Here is a 27,839-nt window from a genome sequence, read left to right as displayed (position 1 = left end):
CTAGATATTACCAATACTGAAAGGAACAGTTGAAGTGAGAGTTTCCATCTGCAGGGAATCTTGAACTAGGGTATTTCAGCTGTAAAAAAAAAAGAAAAGAAAAGAAAATTGCCACAGGGACAATTGCTGCTTAAGCAGATATTTAGGACTGGAAGGCTAATGTTGTGGTTTAGAATAAAATTCGATTAACTACTGGCCTATCAATGCGTAGAATGATATCCAGCTAAATCATATTCAGAAACGCACCACTAAAACCAATTAAGTCCATTCATTTCAATGAGTCTACTCTGAGTATGATTGTAATTGGGTATTGCCCATGAGAAATTGACATGTAAAGAAACAGAATCTAATCTAAGCTTCATTCTCAGTTGCTGATAGAATCAAATAAATAGAACACAACAGAAAGTAACAGCTCAGTGGCAAACAAATTCATTATCTTGAAAGAGCAGCCATGTTACAGAAGGATTAAACCATTTAAGTAGCCAAATGAAAAACAAATACAATTATGATTAACTTGGATCATTCCCCAACACTGAGTTCCCCTGAGTGTTCCGTAAATGTTTTTTTGCAACCTGAATATCTTAGCTGCATTAATTTTGTCTTGTCTACCTTTATTATTTCAGTAGCTTGCTGTTCTCAGTTTGATTCTGTTTGCATTGTTTCATCTCTGTCAACAGATTGCTATTTCATTTGGGTAGTTTGCATGTATTGAACGTTTGTCCTTCAGATTAAGCCCCAGCACAACTTGTGCTCTGTAAAGCGTCTCTCAGATGCCTATGGCATGGAAGTGATACTTATCATATAAATGGGTCTCTTTAGTTCTTTAGGATTCCTTTGTTGAAGGGGGAAAGCCAAATCTGGATGAAAGCATGCAGGGTAACCTTTTTCTTAACTTGTTGCAAAGAGCATAGAACCACAGAACTGTTATGGGTCACATGCCCATTTATTTATTTCTACATTTGCACCTAAGAATGCTCTGATAAAAAGGCTCATTGTTGAGAGAAAGCCTCTTCCAACTCTTGCCTTTTTGCTATATTGTAAGGCTGTTAATAATCAAATTGCAATCTGCTTCAGGTGTTCCTTATCTGTGTAGCATAATCACATAAGGGATGAGTGCACCAATTCCACATCCCCTCATTTTTTCTCTAGTCATTGCCCGCAATCATGTTAGTCCCCATGCCCCTCTCATGTGATTATATTGCATAAATAACAAACATTTGAGAAGGGGTTAGGAGTGGAATTTCTTTCCTGCAAGTTTTTCCACATCTTGTATGAAATGTGCATTTTTAAATGCTGTAGAACAGGGTTTCCAAAACTTGGGTCTCCAGATTTTTTCGGACTACTATCATCCCTAGCTAGCAGGACCAGTGATCAGGGATGATGTAAATTGTAGTTCAAAAAAAGTTGGAGACCCTAGTTTGGGAAGCCCTGCTCTAGAACAAGGGAGATGGCCTTTTCAGTAGTTGGGCCTAGGCCAGGCATCCCCAAACTCAGTCCTCCAGGTGTTTTGGAACTACAATTCCCATCATGCCTGACCACTGGTCCTGTTAGGTAGGGATGATGGGAATTGTAGTCCTAAAACAGCTGGAGGGCCGAGTTTGGGGGTGCCTGGCCTAGGTTGTGGAACTCCCTCCCAAAGAAGGCTCACCTCCTCCACTTTTTTTACTGGTTTTCTGCTGAACAGCAAATACTTTTTCTTTTCAGGCAACCTATGTACTCTGACACATAAGCCTATGACAGAGCATTGCCTCTTCTCCTTTTGTAACCCATTCCTTAAGGTTGGGAGAAGACAGAAGCTTCCACTTACTCACCCAGACTGTTTTAGCCACCAGCAACAAGTGGCATAGTAAACGTCTGTGCATGTGCAGCAGATGCTCACTGTCAATAGTGTGCACAAGTTAGCAATTTCACACCTCAGAGAATCCCTGACTGACTACCGCCGCCCACCATAGCTGCAACCTTCAGAGTAAGGGACTTACTAGTGGAACTGTTTTATGACATACAGTATTGTTCATATAAATTACTGTGAACAGAATCATCAACAAAACCAATCACATAAACTTAAGAACTTGGGAGCAGTTTTAACAATTGTTTTAGTGCAGTGGTGTCCAAACTTTTTTCAAAGAGGGCCAGATTTGATGAAGTGAAGGGCCGTGAGGGCCGACCAAAGGGCTAACCTTTTCTTTAGATTGAAGTTGTTGAGCTTTTTTTAGGGTTGAAGTTGTTCAGGATTTTTTTAGGATTTTACCTCAGAAAATAAACTGCCACAGGGGCCAGATTAAACTGACCAGCGGACCAGATTAGGCCCCCAAAACGGACTTTGGACATGCCTGTTTGAGTGGCATGGACTCAGATTAATCAGACTTCGTCTTTACCATAGCTCAAGGAGAGACCACACGATTTGCAAGCGAAAGGTGCAAAAAAATAACCCAATCTGGATGTTACCAGAGCATGGAGTACAGTGGCAAAGTCATTTATGTCCAAAAGCGGCTATAGCTGGCCGGAGCTGGAGACGGGTATTCCTAGCCACTGAGGCCACCTGAGGCTTCAGTGACAGTGTTGAATCTAGGACCATCTTGAAGCTGTGGACCTGCTCTTTCCAGGGGAGTGTAGCGCTGTCCAGAACAGGCCATCTCCCCACCATGGGAACTCAGAACACATAACACCTCTGCCTTTTCAGGATTCAACTTTCTTTTATTGGCTACATCCAGCCCATTTCAACCCCCAAGCACCGCCCTAACACCTCAATTGTCTCTGCCAATTCAGATGGAACAGCGAGATAGAGATGGGTGTTATTTGCATTTTGATGGCAGTTCTCCTGACAAAAACTCCCAGGGGCTTCATATAGATGTTCTTTATAATTTTTAGCAGTGCAGTTAAGTAACACTGACATTTAGGTTTTCATCTGAACATAAGCAGGGGTATTCCAAACTAAATCCAATTAATTTCAGTGGGCCTTCCTGCCAGGTAAGTGTTCTCAGAACTGTAGCTTTTATTGCAAATGATCCCGGCTGCTGAATTGTTTGGTGAAATTGATGACAGCAATTAGACCTCCCAATTTGTGCACTCTCACCCCTGCATTCAGTAGATAAGTTTCCAGAAGGAGAAGACAATCAACATTTTCATTAGCTTTATTTAAAACCAAGCCTGATTCCTTTCTTTACTTCTTAACATTATGACAAAGAGTAATAAGAATTTTTGCAGTCTGCAGAGTGTCTGCTTCCTGTAGCTAATTTTATGCTAGATGTCAAACCCATTTGAAATGCACTTGCTGCTCTAACGGCAAGCTAGTTAGGTTCTTTAACCTTTCTTTAAAAGTAATTTTGCATTTCCCCCTCTAATTACATTTTCAGGCACAACTGTAAATTAAAGTTTGATGGCAAATGTCTTTATATGGGAGTAAATCTTTTGAGTCTTTCAGGAAAGGACACATTTTTAAGCCAATATGGAAGATCAGGATTGCAAAACTATACTCTGTGAAATTGGTAACTTTATTGTCATGATATTCTCAGTACAGCAGCATTATCAGATCCAGGAATACAAATTTTGGAAAGTTGTTGTTATTTCAAGAAAAATATAGGATTTTTTTTTGGGGGGGGGGACCATAGAAATTCACTTATTTCTATTGTGATTTATTCAGCAATAGATTGTTCAAATCATCTATGGTTTTTTTCCTTCACCACAAGCTGTCTTTCTTTGATAAAATAATTGTAAACCAAATGTAAAGCTATACAAGTTCAGTCCAATCCTTTCTCCAGCTTCAGGTGCTGTGGTGGGAACAGAGATTTGAACCACAAAGAACAAACAAGTAACAGGGCAATGGGGGGGGTAGCAGTCTTTCCCAACCTGTTGTCTTTCGCATGTTTTGGACTACAGTTCCCATCATCCTTGACTATTGGCCATACTGACTGGGACTGATGGGTGTTGTAGTCCAGAACCTCTGGAGAGCACCTAGTTGGGGAGATTCAGCCTGAGTGATCCAGCTTAGTTCTTCTTTTTTTCATAATGTTTTGTAAAGGAGCTGCTCATGAAATATTCATATCCATACTTGTTCTAGTTAATATGAGTTAAATAGGCTCCTGCTTTTAAGCCTGCAACTCTCTGAAATAACGAAGAAACACGAGAGAAAGCCGGCCTGTCACGTATTTGCTACCCGGCATACATCAAAGCAGTGCCTATTTTCAAATGACTTCTTTCACATAACCCTCCCTCCTACTGAGTTCAAGATACATATCTTTTCCACCTTCTCAGTGGAATCTCATATCTTAATTACAACCTGGTGGGAAAGTAAATTTCAAGAGCCTACTCCTGATTTGTCAACTTCAGCTACATGACTACTTATATCTGGATTAGCTGAATGTGGCTGCCTTTCATCCACCTGTTTGAGAAAGTAATTTTAAGAATGGGCCCAAATCTGATGCTGTGGGCTTTCAAACATAGCCCTTTTACTGCCCAAGGGACTAAGGTTAAGAGCGGTAGTCTCGTAATCTGGTGAACCGGGTTCGCGTCTCTGCTCCTCCACATGCAGCTGCTGGGTGACCTTGGGCCAGTCACACTTCTTTGAAGTCTCTCAGCCTCACTCACCTCACAGAGTGTTTCTTGTGGGGAAGGAAGGGAAAGGAGAATGTTAGCCGCTTTGAGACTCCTTAAAGGGAGTGAAAAGCGGGATATCAAATCTAAATCCAAACTCTTCTTCTTCTAACAGGCTGCCAGGCTATGGGGTCAGTTGAGAATACAATTGATGACTGAAAGGGGGAGCTGTCCAGGGTCCTGAGAGTCCTGTACATAATCAAGTTCCAAGGAAGTTATTTAAGTCTATGAGTAATTGCTCCTGAAAATGATTTTTGGACTGCAGTAATTAAGTTTTACAGCTTGTCCTATTGTATAAATTTCAGAGTAAGTAATTTAATTTGAATTACAAATTTTGGTCTGCTGCTAAAGTAGAAAAGGGTACTCCAAATCTATAGCAGCCTCAGAATAATTCCAGTTTAGCTGTCTTTACATTCTCACAGATTTAGGTAAATAAGTAATTCATTGAGTGGTAGATGTAAAAGTTTCTAGGGAGTTTAGCATAAGTGGTATAACATGGGGGGGGCATTCACATCTCTAATTTGGTTTAGCAGTTGTAGGTGGAGATACTGACATAAAAGACCAGCAGCCCTCAATAGTCTTGACATACTTAATGCAGCATCTTGTCTGCATTAAGTTAAGGGTTAAATGTTCTTAATAACTGTGGGAATGTTCAGGGAGGCAGGAGAGGATATATTGTTAAATTATATCCTTCCCAACCTGTGTTAACAAGTTCTACAATTTAGCAGAGTAGCATTCCCCTTTTAAACTTACACAGTGGATAGGTTTGCCAGGCCTGCTTAAGCTTCTAAAGTAAGTTTCCTGCTAATTCCTCTTTTATTCCCTCTTTAAAAAGAATATACAAAACAGAGTCTTGTATAAAAGTGTAAAATAGTTTACTCACTCATTCTGTTCACAGATAGATCCCAGAAGGCAGACTAAAGTTACAAAATATATACACCAGGAATGTATCCCATAGGGAGATAGTTCCTTTGTCCTCTCTTGGCATCTCAGGCTGATGCTTCTTCGATGAAAGCAAAATGGAGAAGAGAGAGATGTGGTGGCCAGCCCTGTGCTATTGTTACCTGTACAGGTAAAGTCACACCCACCTCTGGTCACATGTAGAGGAAGTTTGTCACAGCCCAGGAGGAAACAGGAAGTTTATCTACTGGCTGGACAAACATCCCTCTTCATGTCTAAACATGTCCACTCTAGGAATGTTGTATTTGACTGCTCTGTGTTTCACACCCCACAATAACTAATAACCATGGTAAGTAATAGCTAACAACCATTGGGAAGCATTAGAAAGAACTTTTTGGTGGTAAGAGCTATTCAACATTGGAAGCAACTGCTGTGGATGGCCCGGGGGTTAACCTGAGCAATGCAGTCCAGGTCCAGTCCTGAATCCAAGGATTCTGCGAGGAGTCAGTCCAAAAGGGCCAAGGCAAGTCTCAAGGCAGGAAACCAGGCTAGGTCAGGCACAGGATCTCAGGCAGCTTCCAGCAAGCAGCAGTGTTACTCCCGCAACCTGGGGCAGGGCCCAACAGCCTTTTATCTCTGTCAGGGTAACGGCCGGTCCTGATCCCCCGGTGACTCACCTCCCTGTCTTACCCGAAGGCGAGCACTCCTCCTGCGAGTACTCAGGTCTCTCCTTCTCTCAGACCTGAGTCTCTGCAGCTTGGGAGATGTCAGTGGGTTACTAGACCCAGAGGCCGTCTCAGCCTCACCTGACCCAACCAGTAGTGGAGCAGCTGTACTTGATTGCCCAGCAGAGGGCAACAAGGTAATCCCCGCATCTAGAGTCAGGCCCCTGACTCGGCCCAGCTGGTGCTTGTTGCAGGGGAACCTATGCAGACTGGGGCTCTTCAGAATCAGGCCCCAGACTTGGTTCAGATGCCGCCTGAGGCAGAGGATCTGGTGCGGACTGAGACTCCTCTGGTTCTGAGTCTGAGCCCGGGTCCCAGGCCATCACACTCTTTAGGCTCAGTCTGTGCAACCATACACAGGAAGGGTGCAACGGGTGTTGCTCAATCTGCTCACTGCTTTCAGGTTCAAACAAAACAGGTAGACAGGCAATATAAGCAAAGAGGAGGGGCAGTATAGACAGAAGGCTGGGGAGGTTGTCAGTGAGCCCCTCCTCTTCTATTTTATAAACTCTGAACTCTATTTCTTCCTCCTCCATCAGTTCCTTATTATTGTATAGTTTCTGCTTTGCATAATTCTGCTGCAGATATTATATCCCAAGGGTGGAGAACCTCCATTCCTCGGGCCAAATTTGGTTCACTCGCCTCCCCATCTGCCCCCTCCCCATGCCATTTTGGTCAAACAACACCCACTTGCCCTTCATCTAATATCATATATGATGTTCCTACATCTGATAAAGTGGCTTTGGCTCTCAAAAGGTTAAGTCAAAATCTGTAAGGACCCATATGATTGTTTACTGTCATCTTTGCAGTTCCATACTGCACTTAAACATTTTTTAAAGACTCCAGGACATGGCAAAAATCTAACGTAGTGATCTGCTGTGGGTGTGGAGGCACTAATACTAATATGGAAGTTTTCTGTGCTCAAGTTCTCCCCTATTCATGTCTCATGATTGAGGCAATCTCCTCCCTACTTGAAATGTGTGTGGAATACTATGTGTGCCTCAACTTGGCATGCTTAGTGCAGTGTATATGAGGCTCTGTTTTAAAGCAGCTGAAATAGTCATTACTATGGCAGAATGCTGCAAAGCTGGATCTAGTGTCCTGGTGTGATTTTCTGCTGTGGGCATAATTTTAGCTTCTTTCTTGTCAGATGTCTCTCCAGAATGCAAGACCGAAATCCAAATTGTGTGCAAATGTATAATTTGACTATATGAGTGAGGACTTATTTGCCGTCTTATTGATTATCTAGCGTTGCTCTATTTTGAATGCTTTAATTCTAGCTCTTAAATAGTCCCCTGGTGTATTCATTTCTTCTGTCTGTTCTAGCTTGTGACTTGCTGGCAGATGAATTTAATTGGAGCCTTCTATTTTCTTAAGTGCTCCGAAGACAGGGATTTTGTCAAAATAAAGCTATGGAGGGTCCAAGAGAGCAGGAACAAAGAGTGGGGATAGAACATTAGTTTTCTTGCTAAATAATCTGGGTAATTTTAGCAATGCTATATCAGGGCTTCAAAAATTGATCAGGAAAGCCCTTTAAAACAGAATTTGACAGGGGCAGCCAATCAGGTTCCCCACCAAATGCTGTTGGACTATAACTCACACTAGTCTCAGTCAGCATGACCAATGGCTGGGAATGATGGGAGTTGTAGTCCAGTAACAGATACAGGTCTCTTGGTCTAGATGATGGAAATGAAGCACTTTCTGAACTGTGAACATTCACAGTTTCCTGTAAATACCATGATATGATGGAGTAAGTTTCAGAATTTTGAAGACTAGAGATACCATATTAATGATTAATAAGATTTATTTTAAGAACATTTCTCGGTTACTCCTTCTGTGTTTCTACCACTTGTGTGATTCACCTTAGCAAGTTATCCCCAGGCCCTTTTTGTTGTGTGATGAGTTTAGACAATAAGACCAGATAAGCCAAGGTGGCCCACTATTAGGCTTTGCTGTTATATGTCTGAGTTGATTATCCAACTTGGTTATGGACTCCAGCAATTTCACAATTCTTGACTTCATTCTTTATTTCTTTAAAGTGGGAAAAAATAGTAACATGTTTCACCTTGCTATGTTGTGAAAATGAATCAGGCTCCATATGCCCTATACATTTAAAGCAATATCACCCCACTTCAAGCAGCTATGGCTTCTTGCAAAGAATCTTGGGACTTGCAGTTTGTTAAGGGTGCTGGGAGTTGTTATGAGACCCCTATTCCCCTCACAAAACTACAATTCCCAGAGTTCCATAGGAAGAGGGATTGCCTATTAGATCACTCTGAGAATCATAACTCTTGTGGGGGGGCAGGGGTCTCCTAACAACACTCAGTACTTTTAACAAACTACAGTTCCCATATTCTTTGGGAGAAACCATGATTGTTTAAAGTGGTGCAACTGTATAAATGTACAGTACAGATGGGGCCTTAGATCAATATAATAAATCACTTTCTATGTTAAAATTTCTATATCGCTCATTCATAATGAAAACACAGTCATGCTTTTCATACATATTATGTCCCAATCATTACAATGAGCTCTTTTGTCTCATCCTCACTCTACCCAATCACTGATAAGATTGATTTTTTCCCCATTGTTCCTTACAGTTCCTTGCCTTCTGAAGAAAGATCTCTCTCATTTCTTCCTTGTTTGGAGGGGGGGGGGGGATGTTCCTTGATTCTCTCGCCCTTGGATTCTATTATGCTACTTTGGGCACAATAATAATCATGCTAGCTCCATTTATAAAGCAGCCTAGCATTTTGTAGGCTTGCCAGCAATGTCAGGGCTACCATGGTATTCTATGAACACTGGAGCATACAAAGGTAAATGGGAATTGCAATGTGAATCACACTTAGCACTGCAGAATGAAGCTTGACAGGAAAACTACATCTGACCCCACTATATTATTACAGGGTCCTCCCTCTCCCCCTCCTGGTAAGCAAAAGTGACCCACCTGCTAGGAAGCTAGCATAGCAGTTCCACCTCACCCAGCAAGCCACTTCTGAATGCAATAATTTCACATGGCTGCAATAACCAGCAATATACTTGACCGACAGACAAATTTGAGTATGCCTCTATGCTACTTTCAGATCCACAACATTTACAAGGCAGTTTCTCCTTTTAAAAAAAGCATCCTGTCTTCATATATCACTTTCCCCTCCTGAACATGGATATTCATTTTCAGTTGCTTTGTTGATAACCAGTAATTTCCTCAAGATGCTCCCTTTCTCTCATTTGTGGATTTCTAATTGCTGGTGCATCTGCTCCCTTCAAAAGGAGCCGGTCTTGCCTTTGGGCTCCTCCTTTGTCTTTTCTGGGATATTTCATACGTTACTTTCAAAAAATTCCATTTAGGGAGATATGTGATGGACAGCATAAATGTTTTATCTGCCATAAGCCTTGCATGCAGTGGCTTCCAACGGGTCTAATTGCAGTGGGGAAATGGCACTAATGTATCTCACCTTTCAAATGAGACAATCTATGCCTGTTTCCTCCCCATCACCAGAGATTATTTCAGATTTGGAAACACAGAGCATATCAAGCTGTCCTCACCCACACTTTGTGGTGCTGTCAAGGCAGGACTGTGAGGCAGAAGCCCCAGATCCCACTCAGCAAAACTAGCAAGAGGGCTTCAAATTGTGGGCTAGCTTACCACATTTTGAAGCGAATCTAGCGCACACGACTGCCTAAAGATTCTCCCTCGCACGCACACCCCAATTAAGTATAGAGTCTGAAATTATGTAACTGCTCCACTGTGCACACACTTACTTGTCACTGATAACTTTGCTACTTTGCACTCACCCTAAAAGCTTGGGGGCTGCCCTAAAATACACATTTCTCAGACTGTAAAGGGCTATTTCAGAAAGTAGCATGCAGATAGTCAACGGGAAAATGTAATTAGCCCAATTTAAAAACTGGAACTGCTAATCACATTAAAACCATCTGGGTAAAAAAATTAAATTAAAAATTAAATCACAGATTATTTTGATTTAACAAGAAAGCAGTGATGAATGGAGGGCGCCGAAGAAAAGAAAATGCCTGTTCCAATTTTAGAATACTGACATCAATGTCTTCCAGAGCCATCCCACACAATCTGTCAGCTGGCAGAGTCATACATTGGAGGATCAGAGTTGCGTAAGGTCACAGTTCTGCCTCCAGCCATTCTGCGTGCACACATCCCTCTGAGACAAACACTGTAAGCAGCTCTTTGCACAAGGGTAAGGCAGCCGATCAATCATCTGAACCAATTCTATCCCAGTCAGCATGTAATGGGGGTTTCCCTCCTCCTCTAGAGAGGTAGAGCCATGTTAGCCTTCTGAAGCCAAAACAACAAAGTCTTGCAGCACCTTAAAAAACTTAACACTTATTACAGCATAAGCTTCAATGGGCTAAAGCAGTAGTGGCTGGTGTGGTGGAACATCACTGCTCACCTGACCTCTAGTTTGATGCACCTCTGCATTATCCTCGATTGGGAAGTATATACCGTAAGCATGTTCATGAAGATGGGGAAAGCTGTGGTGACCAGCAGGAGTGCCAGCTTGGCCCTGCGACCATGGGTGCCTGGGGCCATGGGTGCTATGAAGCGTGCATGGCCCTGGCGCCGGAATTTGTGGGTGCCCGGCCCCTTCATGGGGAATTTTGTGAGTGCTCAGGCACCCAGGTTCCCAGGAAGCTGTCACCTATGGTGACCAGTGAAGTCAGATAGTAATAAAATGCAAAAACAGTGCTATGTGACAATACAGTTAAATAGCCTTTCACAACAGCAGTAGTATGGGATAACCCTATCATCCTAGCATTGTTACATAGATAGACATCTGTAGCGTGGCAGGAAGCCACTGTCCCTCCTCATGCCTAGAAGGATGGAATCAAATCTCCTGGTATGTTTTTATTTAGTGTTTTCACACTGGAGTCTCTCCCTCTTGTAATTCTTCCACAGTACTTCCACAGTTTGTTTTCTGTGAGGAATTTCAGTAGTCAGAGTGGAGAACACCTTTACATTAGCAATGGTTTAAAACAGGGGTCAGCAAACTTTTTCAGCAGGGGGCCAGTGCCCTGTCCCTCAGACCTTGTGCAGGGCCAGACTATATTTTTTGGGGGAAATGAACAAATTCCTATGCCCCACAAATAACCCAGAGATGCATTTTAAATAAAAGCACACATTCTACTCATGTAAAAACACCAGGCAGGCCCCACAAATAACCCAAAGATGCATTTTAAATTAAAGGACAGATTCTACTCATGAAAAAACACACTGATTCCCGGACCGTCTGTGGGCCGGATTTAGAAGGTGATTGGGCCAGATCTGGCCCCCGGGCCTTAAGTTTGCCTACCCATGGTTTAAAAGGCTTTGGATGAAATCTGTTCAGTGGTGCACTTAGGTAATTAGACTTAATAGCCTTATGTCCCTCCCTCAGCATTTAAATGGCAATGTGCATTATGCTACTTACTTCAAAGTGTAGTACGTCAACCCTGCTCTGTCTAGGGGGTCGCAGCTCATGCTTGACAACATCTGCCCCAAAGTCCTGCCCCAAAAGCACCACTGAATCTGGTATAACTGTTCATTAACACCTCCCCATTTAACACCATTGCTTTATTGCTGCTTCTGCTCTGGTTTTCTTATTTAGAGTGATTTACTGTGTTTTATTTGCTTGCTTTGCATTGTTGCTATGCCGGCCTTGTGGATCTTGATGGATGGAAAGATGGCACAGAAATATTTTTAAACCCACCTGCCTCCAATACTGCCACTTTCACATTACCAGTTGAAATAAATGAGAGTTGTACATGAGCTTTCATTTTATTTCAAGTCACAGAAGGTTGATGGTGGATTGGGCCCTAGGCTTAGCACAGTCTCAGGCTCCAGTGTATACACAGTCATCTGAGAGTAAGTCTCAGTGAACTCAGTGGTGCTTACTTCTGAGTAGACATATAGAAGACTGTGCTGCAAGTGATTTAAACGTGCTTCTTTAATGGGGGAATAGAAAGGGTATGTTTTGAGTGGTGTACAAAAGAGGAGGCAGAGCAAAGTGCTCCCTAATAATGTGCCATGCACCTGAAAGCTTCTTTCAGAAAGGAGGCTGTTTAGCATAACTAAGGCACTTTGGAGTGAAGTGGCAGTCACACAGTTCATCTAAAAGGCTGCTATAAAACAGGAACCAAAGGTGTAATCCAAGGCTTCTACTGCCATAAGAGAAGAAAAGTGCAAATATTTTCTGTCCATTTTTAAAAAGTCATTGTTATTATGCAAACTTTCAAGAATTGGCCCACTTGTCAATATTCAACCTCTGTAGCAAGTAAATCCTTCAGTGAAAAATCATCACCATAGCAAAGAGAGGCTGAATGGTGTTGGTAGGAATCCCCATTCAGCTTTGAAGTTTATGAGGAGACTGAGGCAGTCATTGACCTGGTTTCCACATCATGGTAAACTGAACGATAGCTACAGATCATGGTTAAGGAGGTGAGAGCATAACCATGACCCCACATTCAGATAGCATGTTAAAACATGGTTTAAACCTCTTTTTTGTTGGCCTGTCTTGGGAGTGACAATGGAAGAGTGTACCTTCAAGGGTGAAGTCAAACCACTGGAGAGTTACAGCAGCTGCTGTGGCTGTAGAGCCATGCAGTGGAAGAGCAAAGAGGGAGAGAGCTCCTCCTCAGAACCAGTGGATTTGAGCATTCAAGCTAAGCCATGGTTTGGCTTAGTATTATGTGCTAACACAGCCATAGACCCTCAGCTGAATTTTCCTCACAGGGTTACAGGAAAGATACAGTAGCGAGGGAAGAACCAAGCACACCATCCTGAAGTCCTATGGGAAAGTTGGAACATCAATGTAATAATAAATAAATTAATAAAATTGGGCATTTGGCTTCTTCAAAACCAATAACAGGATTTATATACCACTTATGTGCCATTTATATACAACTTAATCATCAAAACCTCTAAGCAGTTTACATAAAATACATTATGTATAGATTAAAAATCCTGGGAAAAAATCAAATGTTAAAAACACACAGACTTCAAATTTTCCAAAACATAAATGAGTTAAAACATGTAGTCACATATTAAAATAATAATAATAATATGTAGTTACATAATATGTAGTTACATATTAAAATACCTGTGAACTTCAAGGCTGTATCTAAAATAAGTTCTGAAACAATGCCTGTTCCATTTTTAATAAATATCTGTCAGAGTTCAAAAAGCAATCTATCCCTAAACAGTAACACCAAGCAATATGAAAGCTCACAGCCACCAACTCTTTTCCTCAGTGTCCAGGTACTAAAGGTAGCACTCTCAACAATTTGGGTTAGTGGAAAGAATATTAAGGTGTGGAGAAGTGCCAAACATCAATCCCACTTTCATTGAAACTTTCCAATCCTCCTGGCATTTTGAGTAACAAAATGTTACTGACGGGTTTAAGTGACCTGGCAGGGCAAGCAGAACCACATTGTGTTGGCCTCATTCAGTCTTCTTTGACAGACCCCAGAGAATTCCCCTCCTGAGTTGCATGAGCATTTGTTTTGTCAGTCACATTCACATATTGATAAAATAAAAACCATTGTATTTGTACCCATCTCTGGAATGAGTACTGTAACAGTTCAAAATAGAAACTTCAAAAATTCTTTAAAAGAATAAAGTCAGAATATAATTGTGTAAATGGTATCATTTATAAACAATAAGCCTGGCTCTGTCAATAATTTTTTTGTCCAAAAAATGATCACAAACTATTCCTCTTGGTAATATTATTAACCAGCATATGTTATTCATTCTTACTAGGTACCCCAAAACATTTACCATATTTAGGGAAGTTTTTAATGACTGATGTTTTAATGTATTTTTAATCTTTTGTTGGAAGCTGCCCAGAGTAGCTGGGGAGACCCAGCCAGATAGGCAGGGTAGAAATAAATTAGTAGTAGTAGTAATAGTAGTAGTAGTGTTGTCAATATCAGTTATTGAGTCTGTTATCTCTAGATATCCTTCAATTGTGCATCTAGTTAGGCATCATTGATTGGCACCTGGGTTTCAACATCCTTTTTCTTTCATTCCATGCTTTAGGACTAAGAGTAGCAGAAAGTTCCATCTCAGAATCAGGTGGAGAGACTTTCATACTTAAGTTCTGAGGCCTGGGATCAGCCTGATGCAGTTCTGGCAGCACCTAATCAGGCCTGTTAGGACTCTCCATTTGACCTGCAAGGCTGTACCAGCCAAGCCACACCCACTTTCTCTATAGGTGATCGATGCAGCATTGGATACTCTATAAGTATCAATGCAGCATTGGAGAGCAGTGCATCAGCTCAATGGACGTGTTGCTGCCATGCAGATGCTGTAGTCATATTGACTGGCACTTGGTTAAAGCATTTACAGTCGTACCTCTTGTTACATCAGTCTCTGGCTGTGTTTTTTTAGGATACAAACGCAGCAAACCCAGAAGCGAATGCACAGAAGTGATCTATCGTGCTGCATGTGTGTACAGAGATGGCTCTCTAGTTGCGGACTTTTTGGGGTGTGAATGGCACCCCGGAACGGATCAAGTCCATAACTAGAGGTACCACTGTAAATGAGACACTTCTGGCCTTCCCCGGTTGATGGTGAAGAACTTGAACTCACAGCTCCAGTTCTGTGAAAAGCTGTAATGCATAATCATATTGGTACGTAAGTCACGGGTTATAGGATTCAGCACATTCATGAGGCTGGATGCATTGCTAATCTCAAAGTAATGCATTGATCCAACAAGCAACACGCCCCCTGCACCTTTCATTTGAAGGGAGGAGAAGAGTTCTGAGATGGGCAAGCAAACAGACATTCCTTTGAGTCAGCTGCCTCTGCAAAGCTCATTTGTCCTGGTGTCTCTCCAATGGAATGCAGCAATGGAAGCAGCAACAGAGCTGGTCCAGCATCAGAATTACTTCCACATTCACAGAGGACAAAGGCTCCTGAGTAATAGGAGGAGGCTTAGGTGGTGGTGGGTCAGGACTGCCTCCACCCAGAGCCCTCTGAATCAGCCCAATTTGGTTCAGGACACGGCTGAATATGGTGCACAGCCCTACAGCACAGCTGAAAACTGTCAGCTCTCCAGTGTACTAGATGAGAAAGATTCTTCCAACGAATTGTACATATTGGTGACAGGTGCCAAAATAAACTTGTCTAGTGTTGTAGTTTTCAAAAAACTGCAAGTGACTCGAGCACAAAAATAGTCCTTCAAGTCAGCGAAAAGCCAAAAGAAAACAAACAACCCTTGCAGTTTCCTGCCAATGTCCCATTAATTCAAAATCGCTAGGTAGCTCAAGACTAACTTTTGAATGAAATTCTGCATCTGATGGGTAACTCTGCATGCCAAGAAGCATCACAAAATAAATTAACATGGTTAATTATGAAGTCTCCAGTAGGAGAATTAAAAAAGAAATGCTGACAAGCCGTTCAAGGCAGCAGTGCATCCAGATGCTCAGAAATGGCCTTACAGTGGTGCACAGTGCATGTAGAACAGGGTAAATGGTTACAACATTGTCTTAGGACAGGGGTAGGCAACCTAAGGCCCGTGGGCCAGATGCAGCCCAATCGCCTTCTCAATCCGGTCTGTGGACAGTCCAGGAATCAGCGTCTTTTTACATTAGTAGAATGTGTACTTTTATTTAAAATGCATCTCTGGGGTATTTGTGGGGCATAGGAATTCGTTCTTTTTCCCCCCAAAATATAGTCCAGCCCACCACATGGTCTGAGGGATGGTGGACTGGCCTACAGCTGAAAAAGGTTGCTGACCCCTGTCTTAAGTTGTGCCCAAGTCCAGCACTCTCAGCATATTTCAACAGTTCCACCCGTTAACTATCCTGAAACAAATCTTTCTGTGTTTCCAGTACATACAGAATGTGTGTTTCTCTCCCATAATCTTAACCCTGGTGTTTTTCACCTTAAAACACACCATGCTGAGACACCCTAAAACAGGGGTTGGCAGCACAGTGCCCATGGGCACCAGCGTGCCCACCAGTACCTCCTATGACATCCACAAAAGTCTCAGTAATTATCCCCTCAAAAATCCACAGTGCATGAGAGACTGTTTACTCTTCTTGCTCAGTTCCTATTTGCATTGGCTCCTGCTCTCCTGACATACCCTCATGGCAGTCATTTTGCATTATGCCACACGTCCAGTGTCAGCCATTTTGTGACTGGTTTCCACAGCACTTTCTCAAAATTCCAAACATGCTTACTGGCCCAGAAAAGTTGATAAGCCCTGTTCTATATCACGTCCCCCGGCAATACGATCAATTCCCAATACACTGTGGTTACCAACTCACTGAGAGATGATTACAAAGTGCCTTGCCCTTCTGCTCCTCAGGGACTCACTGGACCAGTCCTCTAATAGTGGACCAGGACCACCAGTTGCCTTCCATCTTAAATGAGGATGGGACTGGTCAATGAGACCTGATGGGCTGGGAGAGGCAGGATGTGTTAATGTCTCTCAGCAGTCTCCACATAAGGTGGGAAAGTCCTAAGATATAAGCCTGTTTCTTTGATGTCAGGCCCACAAAAATGTTACACTCTTTTTCTAGGTTCCCTTTGGTACTAAGCATATAGCAGTTATGTTAACCTCATATTTTTTGAAAACCATTCCACCCGGAGCATACATGAAATATAATTCTTCTGAATGAGCCTGAAATGAATTTTTCATAGAGGAACCACCTTTAGTCTCATCCTTGTCACATCTCTCAGGCTCTAGTTCTATGCCCTGCATATGGATGGGGAGAAATGACTTTGACTGACATTTTAATGCAAACCTACCTAATTCACACTGTCCAAACCAAAATGAAAACTACAGCTTTCTTGAGAAATTCTCACTTCTCTGAATTTTGTTATTTATCGCCAACCAAAATAATGGATACAAAAATTTGTGCACAGCAAAATGCATATATTAGTGAAAACAATTCAGTTAGGAAAATTGCGTGCAATAATGTGTATAAGCATTCCATGCAAACATGCATATGTTAGGAGAAATGTGTGTGGGAAAGTGTGCACATTTTCTTGCAGGGTTTAGAAAAATCTGAACACTGATGTGGAAATAGGACAGACTGAAGAAACTTAAATCAACAAATTCATCTACCCCTAGTCATGCAGTTGAGGTCAGACAGGGCCACTCCCTACTGAATGTCCAGCCTATTTTGTTGTTGTTTAGTCGTGTCCAACTCTTTGTGACCCCATGGACCAGAGCATGTCAAGCACTCCTGTCTTCCACTGCCTCCCGCAGTTTGGTCAAACTCATGCTGGTAACTTCGAGAACACTATCCAACCATCTCGTCCTCTGTCGTCCCCTTCTCCTTGTGCCCTCCATCTTTCCCAGCATCAGGGTCTTTTCCAGGGAGTCTTCTCTTCTCATGAGGTGACCAAAGTATTGGAGTCCCAGCTTCATGATCTGTCCTTCCAGTGAGCACTCAGGGCTGATTTCCTTAAGAATGAAGATCTTTTTGTCCCAGCAGGCATTCACTATGCTACTACAACTCTTGTGTAGTGTCAGCTACACATGCTCCTTCATCTGAGTGAAATTCCAGAAAAATTGTGAATCTGGAATAGAGGCACAGATCACAAGCGTTAAGCCAGCAGAGCTGCTGTTGACACTTAACCCTGAACATTTGTTTGCTGACATGGTGACTCAGAAGATTGGGCCATTGAGATAAAAGGGATATGAAATTGCTTTATTTCTGTTGGAGCAAATTGATGTGCAACCCAGTACCATGGCATTACATTTGTTCACTTGCTGCCATCCCACTGTTGTTAAAGCTGCTGGTTTTCAGGTAGTTTGTGGATCACAGTTTAATCTCTCTTGCTTGAGTTAAAGCAACTCTGCCCATGATGAGTTCCTTTAATAATTCCAGCTTGCTTCAAAGCAAGGAGCTGTTTAACCTGGCTTTCATAATGCTTTTGACTCTAAAAATATGGCTGGTTTGTGAAAAACCGAACCTATTAACACAGTGCAGGTGGGGGAAATATGAATGCAAAGAAGCATGATAATATTTTATAACCCTCTAAAAACCATTGCCGAACATTTTGAAAGCATTACATAATATCAGTGTTTTGGGTGTGGGTTAATCATGTTGAGCTCAGAAAGAGGAGAGAGCATAAATATTAGATGGCACAGCACACTTTGAAGGATGTGATGCCTCTAAAACATTTTGAGATCCTGCGACGAAAAAGGTGAGTAAAGATCTCAAACTCTATTAATGAATTATTCAAGATGCAGAACTTGGTTTTGGGAAATGCAACATTTCTGTAAGCAGTCTTATCTTCATTCCAGTGCCGTCCCAAACAATAATCATCCCCGGCTATCTCAATGTATAAAGCGCTTTACAATTCTAATCTCCTTTTATCGCCACAGCTCTGTAGAGCAGATAAAGCTGTTTGCCTGCAGTTGTGAGTTTCACTGCTGAGCTTCCAGGCCATTGAGTATCAGTAGCAAGCAGTGCAGTGGCTGAGTACCTGAGCTGCAACAAGGACTCTCATTGCCCACTGTGGAGCATTTTGCATACAGAGATCCTCAAAAATATAAAGGAGGATATAAACAGCTGCCATATGCCTGGTGAGACTGGTTCTCTCTCCTGCCCTGTACTGAAGGGCAGCAGGTCTCTGGAGTTTTGACCTGAAGTCTTTTATGTGCTTTGTTACCAAAGGTCCTCTAGAAATGGCAGCACTTGAGCCCTGGACTTTTTGCATAAAGGTAGCAATGTAAACAAGGAGATGAAGATGTAGTTCAAAAGACAGAATTCACAATTTCCTGCATGCAAGCCCATTCCTTTAGTATCTACACCACATGATCAGTACTCACAACTTTTAAGCTTTATATATTAATTTTCAGAAATTATTATTATTATTATTATTGACAAACTAGAACATCTGTAGAGAAGGGCGGCCAAGATACTCGAGGATCTGGAAACCAAGCCATATGAGGAATGGTTGAGGGAGTTGGGCATGTTTAGCCTGGGTAAGAGGAGACTGAGAGGAGATATGAAAGCCATCTTCAAATATGTTTGCCACATGGAAAATGGAGGAAGCTTCTTTTCTCTGGCTCTAGAAGGTAGGATCTGAACCAATGGATTCAAGTTACAAGAAAGGTAGATTCTGACTAAATATCAGGAAGAATCTTTGGATGGTAAGAGCTGTTCAACAGTGAAATGGACTCCCTTGGAAGGTGGTGGACTCTTCTTTATTGGAGGTTTTAAAGCAGAGGTTGGATGGCCATCTGTCGTGCATACTTTAGTCGAGATTCCTGCATTGCAGAGGGTTGGCCTAGATGACCCTCAGGTTCCCTTCCAGTTCTACAATTCTATAATTCTGTTTTCAGGTCTGCTTTGATAGACGTTGTCCATTCACTTTAAAATTATGCATAGGATGTTGTATTTAATGGAACAGACCACTCAGTCACTAAATTGACTGAATCCTGTTAGGTTAAAAAGGGAGCACCTTTCCCCTTCGATACAGTTTGTCATCTCTTTTCCAGCAGATGAGAGCATATCTTCAACAAACAGGATTGGGGATGAGTAATTGAATTCCCTTTCATTTATTCTGCTCACTCTTTCAGAAATCATATTATGTGACACGGAAAGCTACATTCAACCCCATATTTTGTTAAAATAAAAGACAACTTCCCAGAAGAATGACACATTTCTGCAAGTGGATAGATTGAAATGCACAGCTGATAAGAAACTGGATTCCATTTTTCCTCTCCAAAAGCCTTATGCACTCCAACATCAAAGTGCCTTCTTAAGGACTCTTTTCTGGCAGTTCATTAGAGTTGATGCCAGGGCAGCAAATCACTGTCAGTTGTCCTTTAGACTTCTTACAGATCACCCAGTGTAATAATGCAGAGACTTAGTAAGGCACCCAGGAACATTAAATAAAATAAAGATTACGGAGATCACAAAGGGCATTCTGTGTTGATATTTTGTCCTCAAATGTTCATTCCTTCGAATATATTATGAAATATTGATATGGTATTAGAAAATGAGAAAGAGCAACACATTCCAAGTCCACCTTGTGCTGGGTTGTGGCTAAGCTGGCATCTCCAACACCACTACCCACGACTCACAAATCCTCAGCCATACTTAAGAAAGTAGCTACATCTGTCTGTCACTGCCCACTACCATATTCAATGGGCTTGGGTTAAAACATATTTCAAGGGGTGCAATCCAAACATGTATACCATTAGCAAACTCATTTTCCAAGCATCAGTCTTCATGCTTCAGGGAACCCCAAGATTTGCAGAAGTACAAAAAACAAACAAACACCACAACCACCCTGCAAGGATAAAATCCAAATCCTACAGAGTGGAACCCAAAAGTAGTATGATGAATACTGAGCTTCCTGGGTGAAAACAGAATGCTCAGTGTTTGGATGAGGGGAAGGAAAACTGGGGATTAGAGTAGCCTGGCTGGAATCCTGAACAAAGGTCCTACTTGTAACTTGTAAGTTGCTCTGGTTTAAATGCACACAAAAAAGGCAGGGTACCCAGGCATCCTTACTTCATTTCCCCCAGCTAGTGATAGCTGTCTTAGGATGCAGTCCAACAGACATGTATAGACTTGACCTTCACAAAAAGTGTATGCGGCTGGACAAGAAGGCAGTGGTGATCATTGCCCAAATACTGGCACCACCAGTTTTGTAAAATGTGTCATGGAAATGATGAAGCTTAAAAAAACACCAGTAGAGAGCTTGGAGGGAAGTATAAATAAATACTTTTGAAATTAATGGGTCCTTCTTTCCCTTTATTATTTCATAGTTAGCCACCTTATACATCAAGTAGCAGAAAAACACACAAAGAGAAATAGAAATAAAGAAAATAGTCAGGGAAAATATTGCATACAATCCTTTGGCCTGGAGCAACTATTGAAACATACTTTCAGTGTTACAATAAATCAGCAGGAAGAAGAGGTTTTTTGTTTTGCTTTTACGAATGCTTGTGGGCACTTTAACTTTCATCCTAGCCATTCATGTACAGTCTGTGTGTTACTATCATTTTTGTGTTCAATGAAAAATAAAGGCAGGGGGCTTAAGTTGTTTGGCAAATTATCTGAGCATACTTCTCTCTTCACCAGCTCTCCCGCCCAACAAGCTAAAGGTCACTGAATGCAGGAGAAACCAATCAAAATGGTGGCAAATCAGACCAGTTCAAAATGGCAAAAATCAAGCAGCATTTCATTTGACCAAAAAATGCTTTTCACAATTCTGTGAAATAGTGCGGGGGGGGGGGTGTCATCTTGCTACTGACATGAAGTAAAGAAAGTGAGAAAGATTTCTGAAAGGGGGGGACTTTAGCTACTTTCTACAAGGACACATGTACACAGGTTTCTTGTTAACATGAGTGGATTTTGATTCATGATTATTCATAAGCATCAGCTATGAACTGCATAAGTCGTCCTTTACCTGGTGGTGCATCTGGAATGAGGGAGAAAATAGCAGCAATGGGGCCCAGTTACGTGTTGTGAAGGTTTCGGGTTTCACTGCAGGAAGAAGAAGCATGCAATGGTTGTCAACCTATCTCTGGAAATATAAAATCCAGCTGTCACCCAGGTCTATCTCCACCTTTGGTGAAACACACAGGTCCCTTGGTACATGGAGAGCATGGTTGAGTCCTTGGAGATAATGTACTAAAAAATGGGGGGAAGGTGTTATACTGTGGTTTTACATAAGCAATATATGATGGGCAAGAAGCATTATCATGACAATGACATGCTTAAAGTTATTTTTCAAAGGTTACCAGGGCTCGAATTCCATGGCTCAAATTTTTGAAGCTTGTGTGAATCAGCATATGATGAAATGAGTCATGCTCATTCAATGCTCATTGTCCCAAAGGGTACATAAAAGCAGCCATCAATATACTGTTCAAGGTTTTTCTGCCACTCAACATGACGGTTTGTGCTTTGGTTTGAGGAGATGGGTACTAAAAGGGACTTGTTGAAGATATGGCATTCCTGTATGCACAGGAATGCTTGTATTTCTAGTTTGGCTTACTGTAGATAAGAGCACAGGTTTTCATGTAGTTCTAAAGCATTACGTCTTAGGAAGGAGGAAAATGCAAAATTCTACATCCTGGAGGGCATTTCCATTTCAGAAAGCCTATCCCCGTTTCTGTCTTCAAGGTAAAGGATCTGCAGCTCAGTGGTACAACCTTGCTTTGAATGCAGAAGGTCCCAGGTGCAATTCTCAGCATCTCCACGTAAAGCTGAGGGATAACACTGTTTGAAATCCTGGAGAGCTGCTGCAGTCAGTGTAGACAATACTGAAGAAGAAGGGGCAAATGATCTCATTCAATAGCAGGCAGCTTCCTATGCTCCTCTGAAAGGTAAACAGACTCTTCTGATCTGAAATAAAATCTAAGTGCCATGACCTAAAGCAGGATTAACCCTGCCACGGCATCTTTCAGAGTCATGAAATGTTAGCATTTAATTTCCAGCATCCAGTTGTTTACCCATGGCCATATGAAATCTATACCTGCAAATAAGCATGAGCGTAGATTCCGAACCTTTCCCTGCCTAATTTACTTACCCACTTTGCATGCAAAAGTTGTGCTGTAAATTCCAGGACAGCATGGGATTTTAAATGACTTCGTTACAATGCTCAAAGGCAATGTTTTATTCCTTTAGCCCTAGATTCTATTTGTGTCCGCCACCAAGGATAAAACGGGAGGTGGTACTGTATGCCAACAAGTCACTCTTCCTCTGGCAGCTTTTAAAGGTCCAATTCTCAACTGTTGTTTGGCGTTTATCTCCTGGATTTTGAACCCACAGTTTCCACCCATCCCACCAGCTTGGGGTAGTTTACAATGTGAGACCACCTACTAAAAATAAGCAAATAAAATGCAAGCTAAATAAAGCATGTACTTGTTTCTTCATACTTACCAAAGCTTCCTGATCTGATGAGCCTCTCTAATTGACTCTACTACCACCAAGGATGATCTTCAGTGGCAAGAGGAAAGCATGCACAGACATCCCTTAGCCTGCCATGTTTCTGAGGGTTTTTTGTTGGGGTGGGGAGAAGTCTAAGTCTCTCTGTGTGTGTGGTTATGTATATGTGATAGTTTCAAATCAACATGGTTCAGGAGCAGCCAGTGTGGAAGGTTATTGTTGCACACCTTGCATATTATGCCAGAAAGACTGGGGTACCCAGGCCAGTTAAAGAAACTTTTAGCTCTTGTCAAGAAGTTCTGGGAGTCTCCTGGACAGCTCCTCTGCTCTTCAGCACTTGACCCACTGACTTGTGTTAATCTTGCTGAAATTGCTGGACAGCTCCCCTGGCTCATTTGGAAGTCTGGGGAGGATAGACTGGAAAAGAAGTCTAATGATATTTAGTTAGGATCAAATTTGGGGTACAAAATAGACCCTTAGCATATAGAATGTAGTTGGAGTAATGCCCCAAACTAGAAGTCGGAGAATACTTGAGGACAGAGTTTGTGAGCAAATAAAACACAAATACATTGAAATGAATTTAAGTCTGCAGTGTTGCTAAGATGTTTTCCGGGCAGTAAGGGGGATGCTTTTTAGAACATGAGGGCTTGTGTATTTGTTTCTGCTCCATCACAACCCCTTACTACTCAAGTTGCATATGTGCAGATTAAATGGCTTGTTCCAATTCTTCCTATGACAAAAGAAATTTCTTTCTCTGTAATGGCTGCCCAGAAATTCCAACAATTCAGTGAATCAGGGAAAAATGAAACAATGTCTATTAGTGTATTTAAAAAGAAGATAGTGGAATTGATGTTTTGAAACTCAGTACATTAAACTGAAACTCTTTCTGGATAATATAAGCATAGAAAAGCAAATGCATACAGTAAATGCATATTATTGTTCTGAATAATATAACATTCCACTCAAATATATTACAGTGGATTGCCCTAGCACATGAGAATAGGAAAAGTCACTTCAGGATTCCAATCAGTAGAGAGAAAAGCTGTCTGGCAAAATCAGTCGGCCAGCTACTACAGCATCTCTGTTCTATTTATAGAAAGCCTTTCAAAGCAAGCTCTGCTGCTGTCTGTATCATGTAGCAAAATTACAACTGCAGGACAAGCATTTTGTAGTATCTGTGGCACTTGGCAGGAAGTAAGAATTGGTTCCCAGCCAAGGAGACCAAAAAAAATTTGATATGGCTGATTATGATTGAGGGGGTGAGTGGAATTATGCAAAGGTAGTCACTGGAGTAGCTTCCGAATGAACATTAGGCAAAGGCTTTTGATGATCCCAAGAATGTGCTTTGCTGCTGGGCTGGAATTGATGCAGACTTCATGAGAAAGATATGGGCTAAGTGCACCGTCAGGCCTCTACAATTCGCGACCCATCAAGCTGACCCACTATATTTTGTGGCCTCTTCAAAGCTTAACAGTCCAGAGCAAAAGCAGAGAGATTTATTGAGTATCTCCTGAGCAACCCTTTCCTGCTTAGTGGCTTCATTCTGCAGGCTTCACATATATTCTCAGCAGGAAAAATGCTCACAGAACACTTGCGCTGGGCAAGGAATTGATGCTATTTTAAAATGTATGGGGATGCTATTCTCCTGCAGTCGATTGGATGTTTGGCCTTTTAGAAACGAAAAGAGGGCAGGTATATTGTCATCATCCTTCCCTAAATAGAAATGCAATGCTTAGCCCTGTGACTACTTCTTGCCACAGCTGGACTCCATATCCTTCATCAGAACTGTATTGAATACCGATTTTCTGTACTGAATGTCTAAATATAGACAGCCTGCATGTGCTGAGAAAGATTTGGAGTGGTGAACTTTGCATATTTGGATGAATGCACATAGAATCCTCTACATCAGGGTGAAGTGCCTCCAGCCCAGAGGCTCAGAGGTTAGGCAGCGGAACCATTTTGAGCAAAGCACATCCACCTGACATGTGATATCTGGCACAGAGAAATTAAAGCTGTGGCTGCAAAGGAAGAATCGGGAATGTGCTCCTGATTCATCCTTTGAAGTCAAAATTTGAATTTGCAAATAGCTTTCCTTTGCAGCCATGCCAGCTTGAATTTTTTTTTTATAAAAAAAATGGCGAATTCAAGTTAGAGATGCAGAAGCAGAATCTTCATCTGCAGCCATGGGTGGCACTGAACAGCCATGCCTCCCCCCAGTCAAAGTGGCCTATTGAGGGTAAAGCCCTCTCCTTGATCACTTTTAGATCAGAGTTGCTGATCACATCACAAATCCCAAGCACATTCAGCCAGATGTACAAAGATTTGGGCTCATGGTACAAAGGGTTAAGGCAGGGGTCAGCAAACTTTTTCAGCAGGGGGCCAGTCCATTGTCCCTCAGACCTTGCGGGGGGGCCGGACTATAATTTTTTTGGGGGGATGAACAAATTCCTATGCCCCACAAATAACCCAGAGATGCATTTTAAATAAAAGCACACATTCTATTCATGTAAAAACACCAGGCAGGCCCCACAAATAACCCAGAGATGCATTTTAAATAAAAGGACACATTCTACTCATGTAAAAACACGCTGATTCCCGGACCGTCCGCAGGCTGGATTTAGAAGGTGATTGGGCTGGATCTGGCCCCCAGCCGTAGTTTGCCTACCCATGGGTTAAGGCTTCAGCCAGTGTAGGGAGTGTGGCTCTCCTAGTCAATAATAGCCAAGAGGATGGAAGTTAAGAGACACTTGCCATTAAACCAAAATGGCAATTGTATCGGCTGAAAGCATCAGGAAAGAGACCAATGGATTTATGTATGTGGCACTTCATTAGAAATTTGCTGTGTGAGTGGTGCAGGATTTACAGTGGAGGACTGCTGAACAATCTAAAATGTATTTTCAATAAATCTCAGAAAAGTGGTACCCAGAGATAATTTGAAGTTGGGTAAAAGGGATTGAGAGATGAAAGCTTTTTTGGGGGGTGGAATTAAAAACCCTGTAGCAATCACAATGTTTCAAAGAGGGAAATCCAGCCAGATTGGGGGGGGGGGGGTAAATAATAAATTATTATATCATCATATCATATCATATCATATCATATCATATCATCATATCATATCATATCATATCATATCATATCATATCATATCATATCATATCAATTATAATACCTATGAGTGACACAGGTTACAATTTATGTTAATGACTGCAAGTACAGAATATTTTCAAAGTTACCGTATTTTTTGCTCTATAAGACTCACTTTTTCCCTCCTAAAAAGTAAGGGGAAATGTGTGTGCGTCTTATGGGGCGAATGCAGGCTGCACAGCTATCACAGAAGCCAGAACAGCAAGAGGGATGGCTGCTTTCACTGCGCAGCGATCCCTCTTGCTGTTCTGGCTTCTGAGATTCAGAATATTTTTTTTCTTGTTTTTCTCCTCCAAAAACTAGGTGCGTCTTGTGGTCTGGTGCATCTTATAGAGCGAAAAATACGGTATTCTAGGTTGATGAATGTGGAATCCAACGATTAGGACTGGGTGGTAACTGGTCTTCAGCTTCACAATATATCATCAGCTAAACATCACGATATACCAATTTATCACAATTTCTGGAATAAGGATGGTGCATTGGCTGGCTTCATGGTTTTCCCCACATTGTGATTTTTGCATAATAGTGCACACGCACATATCCATCATGATTCACAATATATTGCCAGGTCAAAAATTATGAAAGCAATATCATGATATGGACATCAAACTGGTTTTGGAAGGGGCATTATATTGAGTGTGTGTATGGTAAAGAAGGAGCCTGCCATCAGAGATAGATTTAGGGAGCATGACTGGTTCAGTTGCACTGGGTGTGGGGCCTGGGAGGACTGTATGAGGGGGTGCCGCAACTATGATATAAAATGGAAGACAAGAGGTGGGGGGCACTGAATTTTGGTGTTGCATAGACCGTTGCTGAAATTTGAGACCCCCAAGGTCCGCCTCTGCTGCCTTGTCATACAAATGGCATTTCCCCTGTAGATCTGTTAATTTAATTTTCGTATCTGCAAAGAACTGCTCTCTATTTGGTGTCAGGCTACATCGGCCGAAGGGCTATATTCCCTTCAAGGCATCATTCTGGAGGCCAAATGCCAGTGGTGGGCGGGGGCAGAGGCAAAAGTGGGTGGAGCAATGGATATAAAGGTTGTCTTTGTAGAATAGGCTGGTTCCTACTCACTCATCCCTCTCTATCCTTTATTCAGGCAAGCAAGAGGCATTATCAAAGTTTGGTTACGTGTTTTAGCCAGGGAAAGGCACTCAAAGAGAGTGCCCAGTATGGTTGATGAGTGGTATGGCCTGGGGAAAAGGAGTGTGGCCTGAGGAGGAATCTCAAAAGACCATACAGAGAGGCCTGGAGATCTGCATTTACGCACCAGGCCTGAGGTTTCCCATTGCTGGGCTACAGCATCTGAGCATCCACTTAACTGGATGACTTCAGTGGAACTCAGAGCAGGATTTCACAACCAGTATCAGACTCTTTAAATGGCTTACACATGCCCCCCCCCATTTGGCTAAAGCCAAGAATGTGTTGACTTGACCGATCAAACAGAATGATGTGATATAGAGCAAGTTATACATACGTAATTGGGTGGTTACAATGGACTCAGATGTGATTTAGTGGAGAGATGACAGGCAATGCTGTAATAATTGAGTAATATAGATGGGTCTATAGGCTAAGGCCATGATTTGACAGCGGTCCTTTGCTTAA

The 27,839-nt window shown here is 42.0% G+C and overlaps 1 long non-coding RNA gene across 1 annotated transcript; it reads right to left on the bottom strand.

Moving 5' to 3' along the window:
* On the bottom strand, positions 1-27,839 carry LOC308457578. The gene is made up of 3 exons (XR_013977014.1): positions 27,712-27,839; positions 21,610-21,686; positions 1-79 (listed from the first exon to the last, which is right to left on the bottom strand). It is a non-coding gene; the product is annotated as an uncharacterized lncRNA (long non-coding RNA).

The sequence above is a fragment of the Podarcis pityusensis genome, assembly GCF_964106645.2.
Source record: "Podarcis pityusensis genome assembly, chromosome: 10".
Classification (NCBI taxonomy): domain Eukaryota; kingdom Metazoa; phylum Chordata; class Lepidosauria; order Squamata; family Lacertidae; genus Podarcis; species Podarcis pityusensis.
This window is presented reverse-complemented; position numbering and strand designations above follow the sequence as displayed.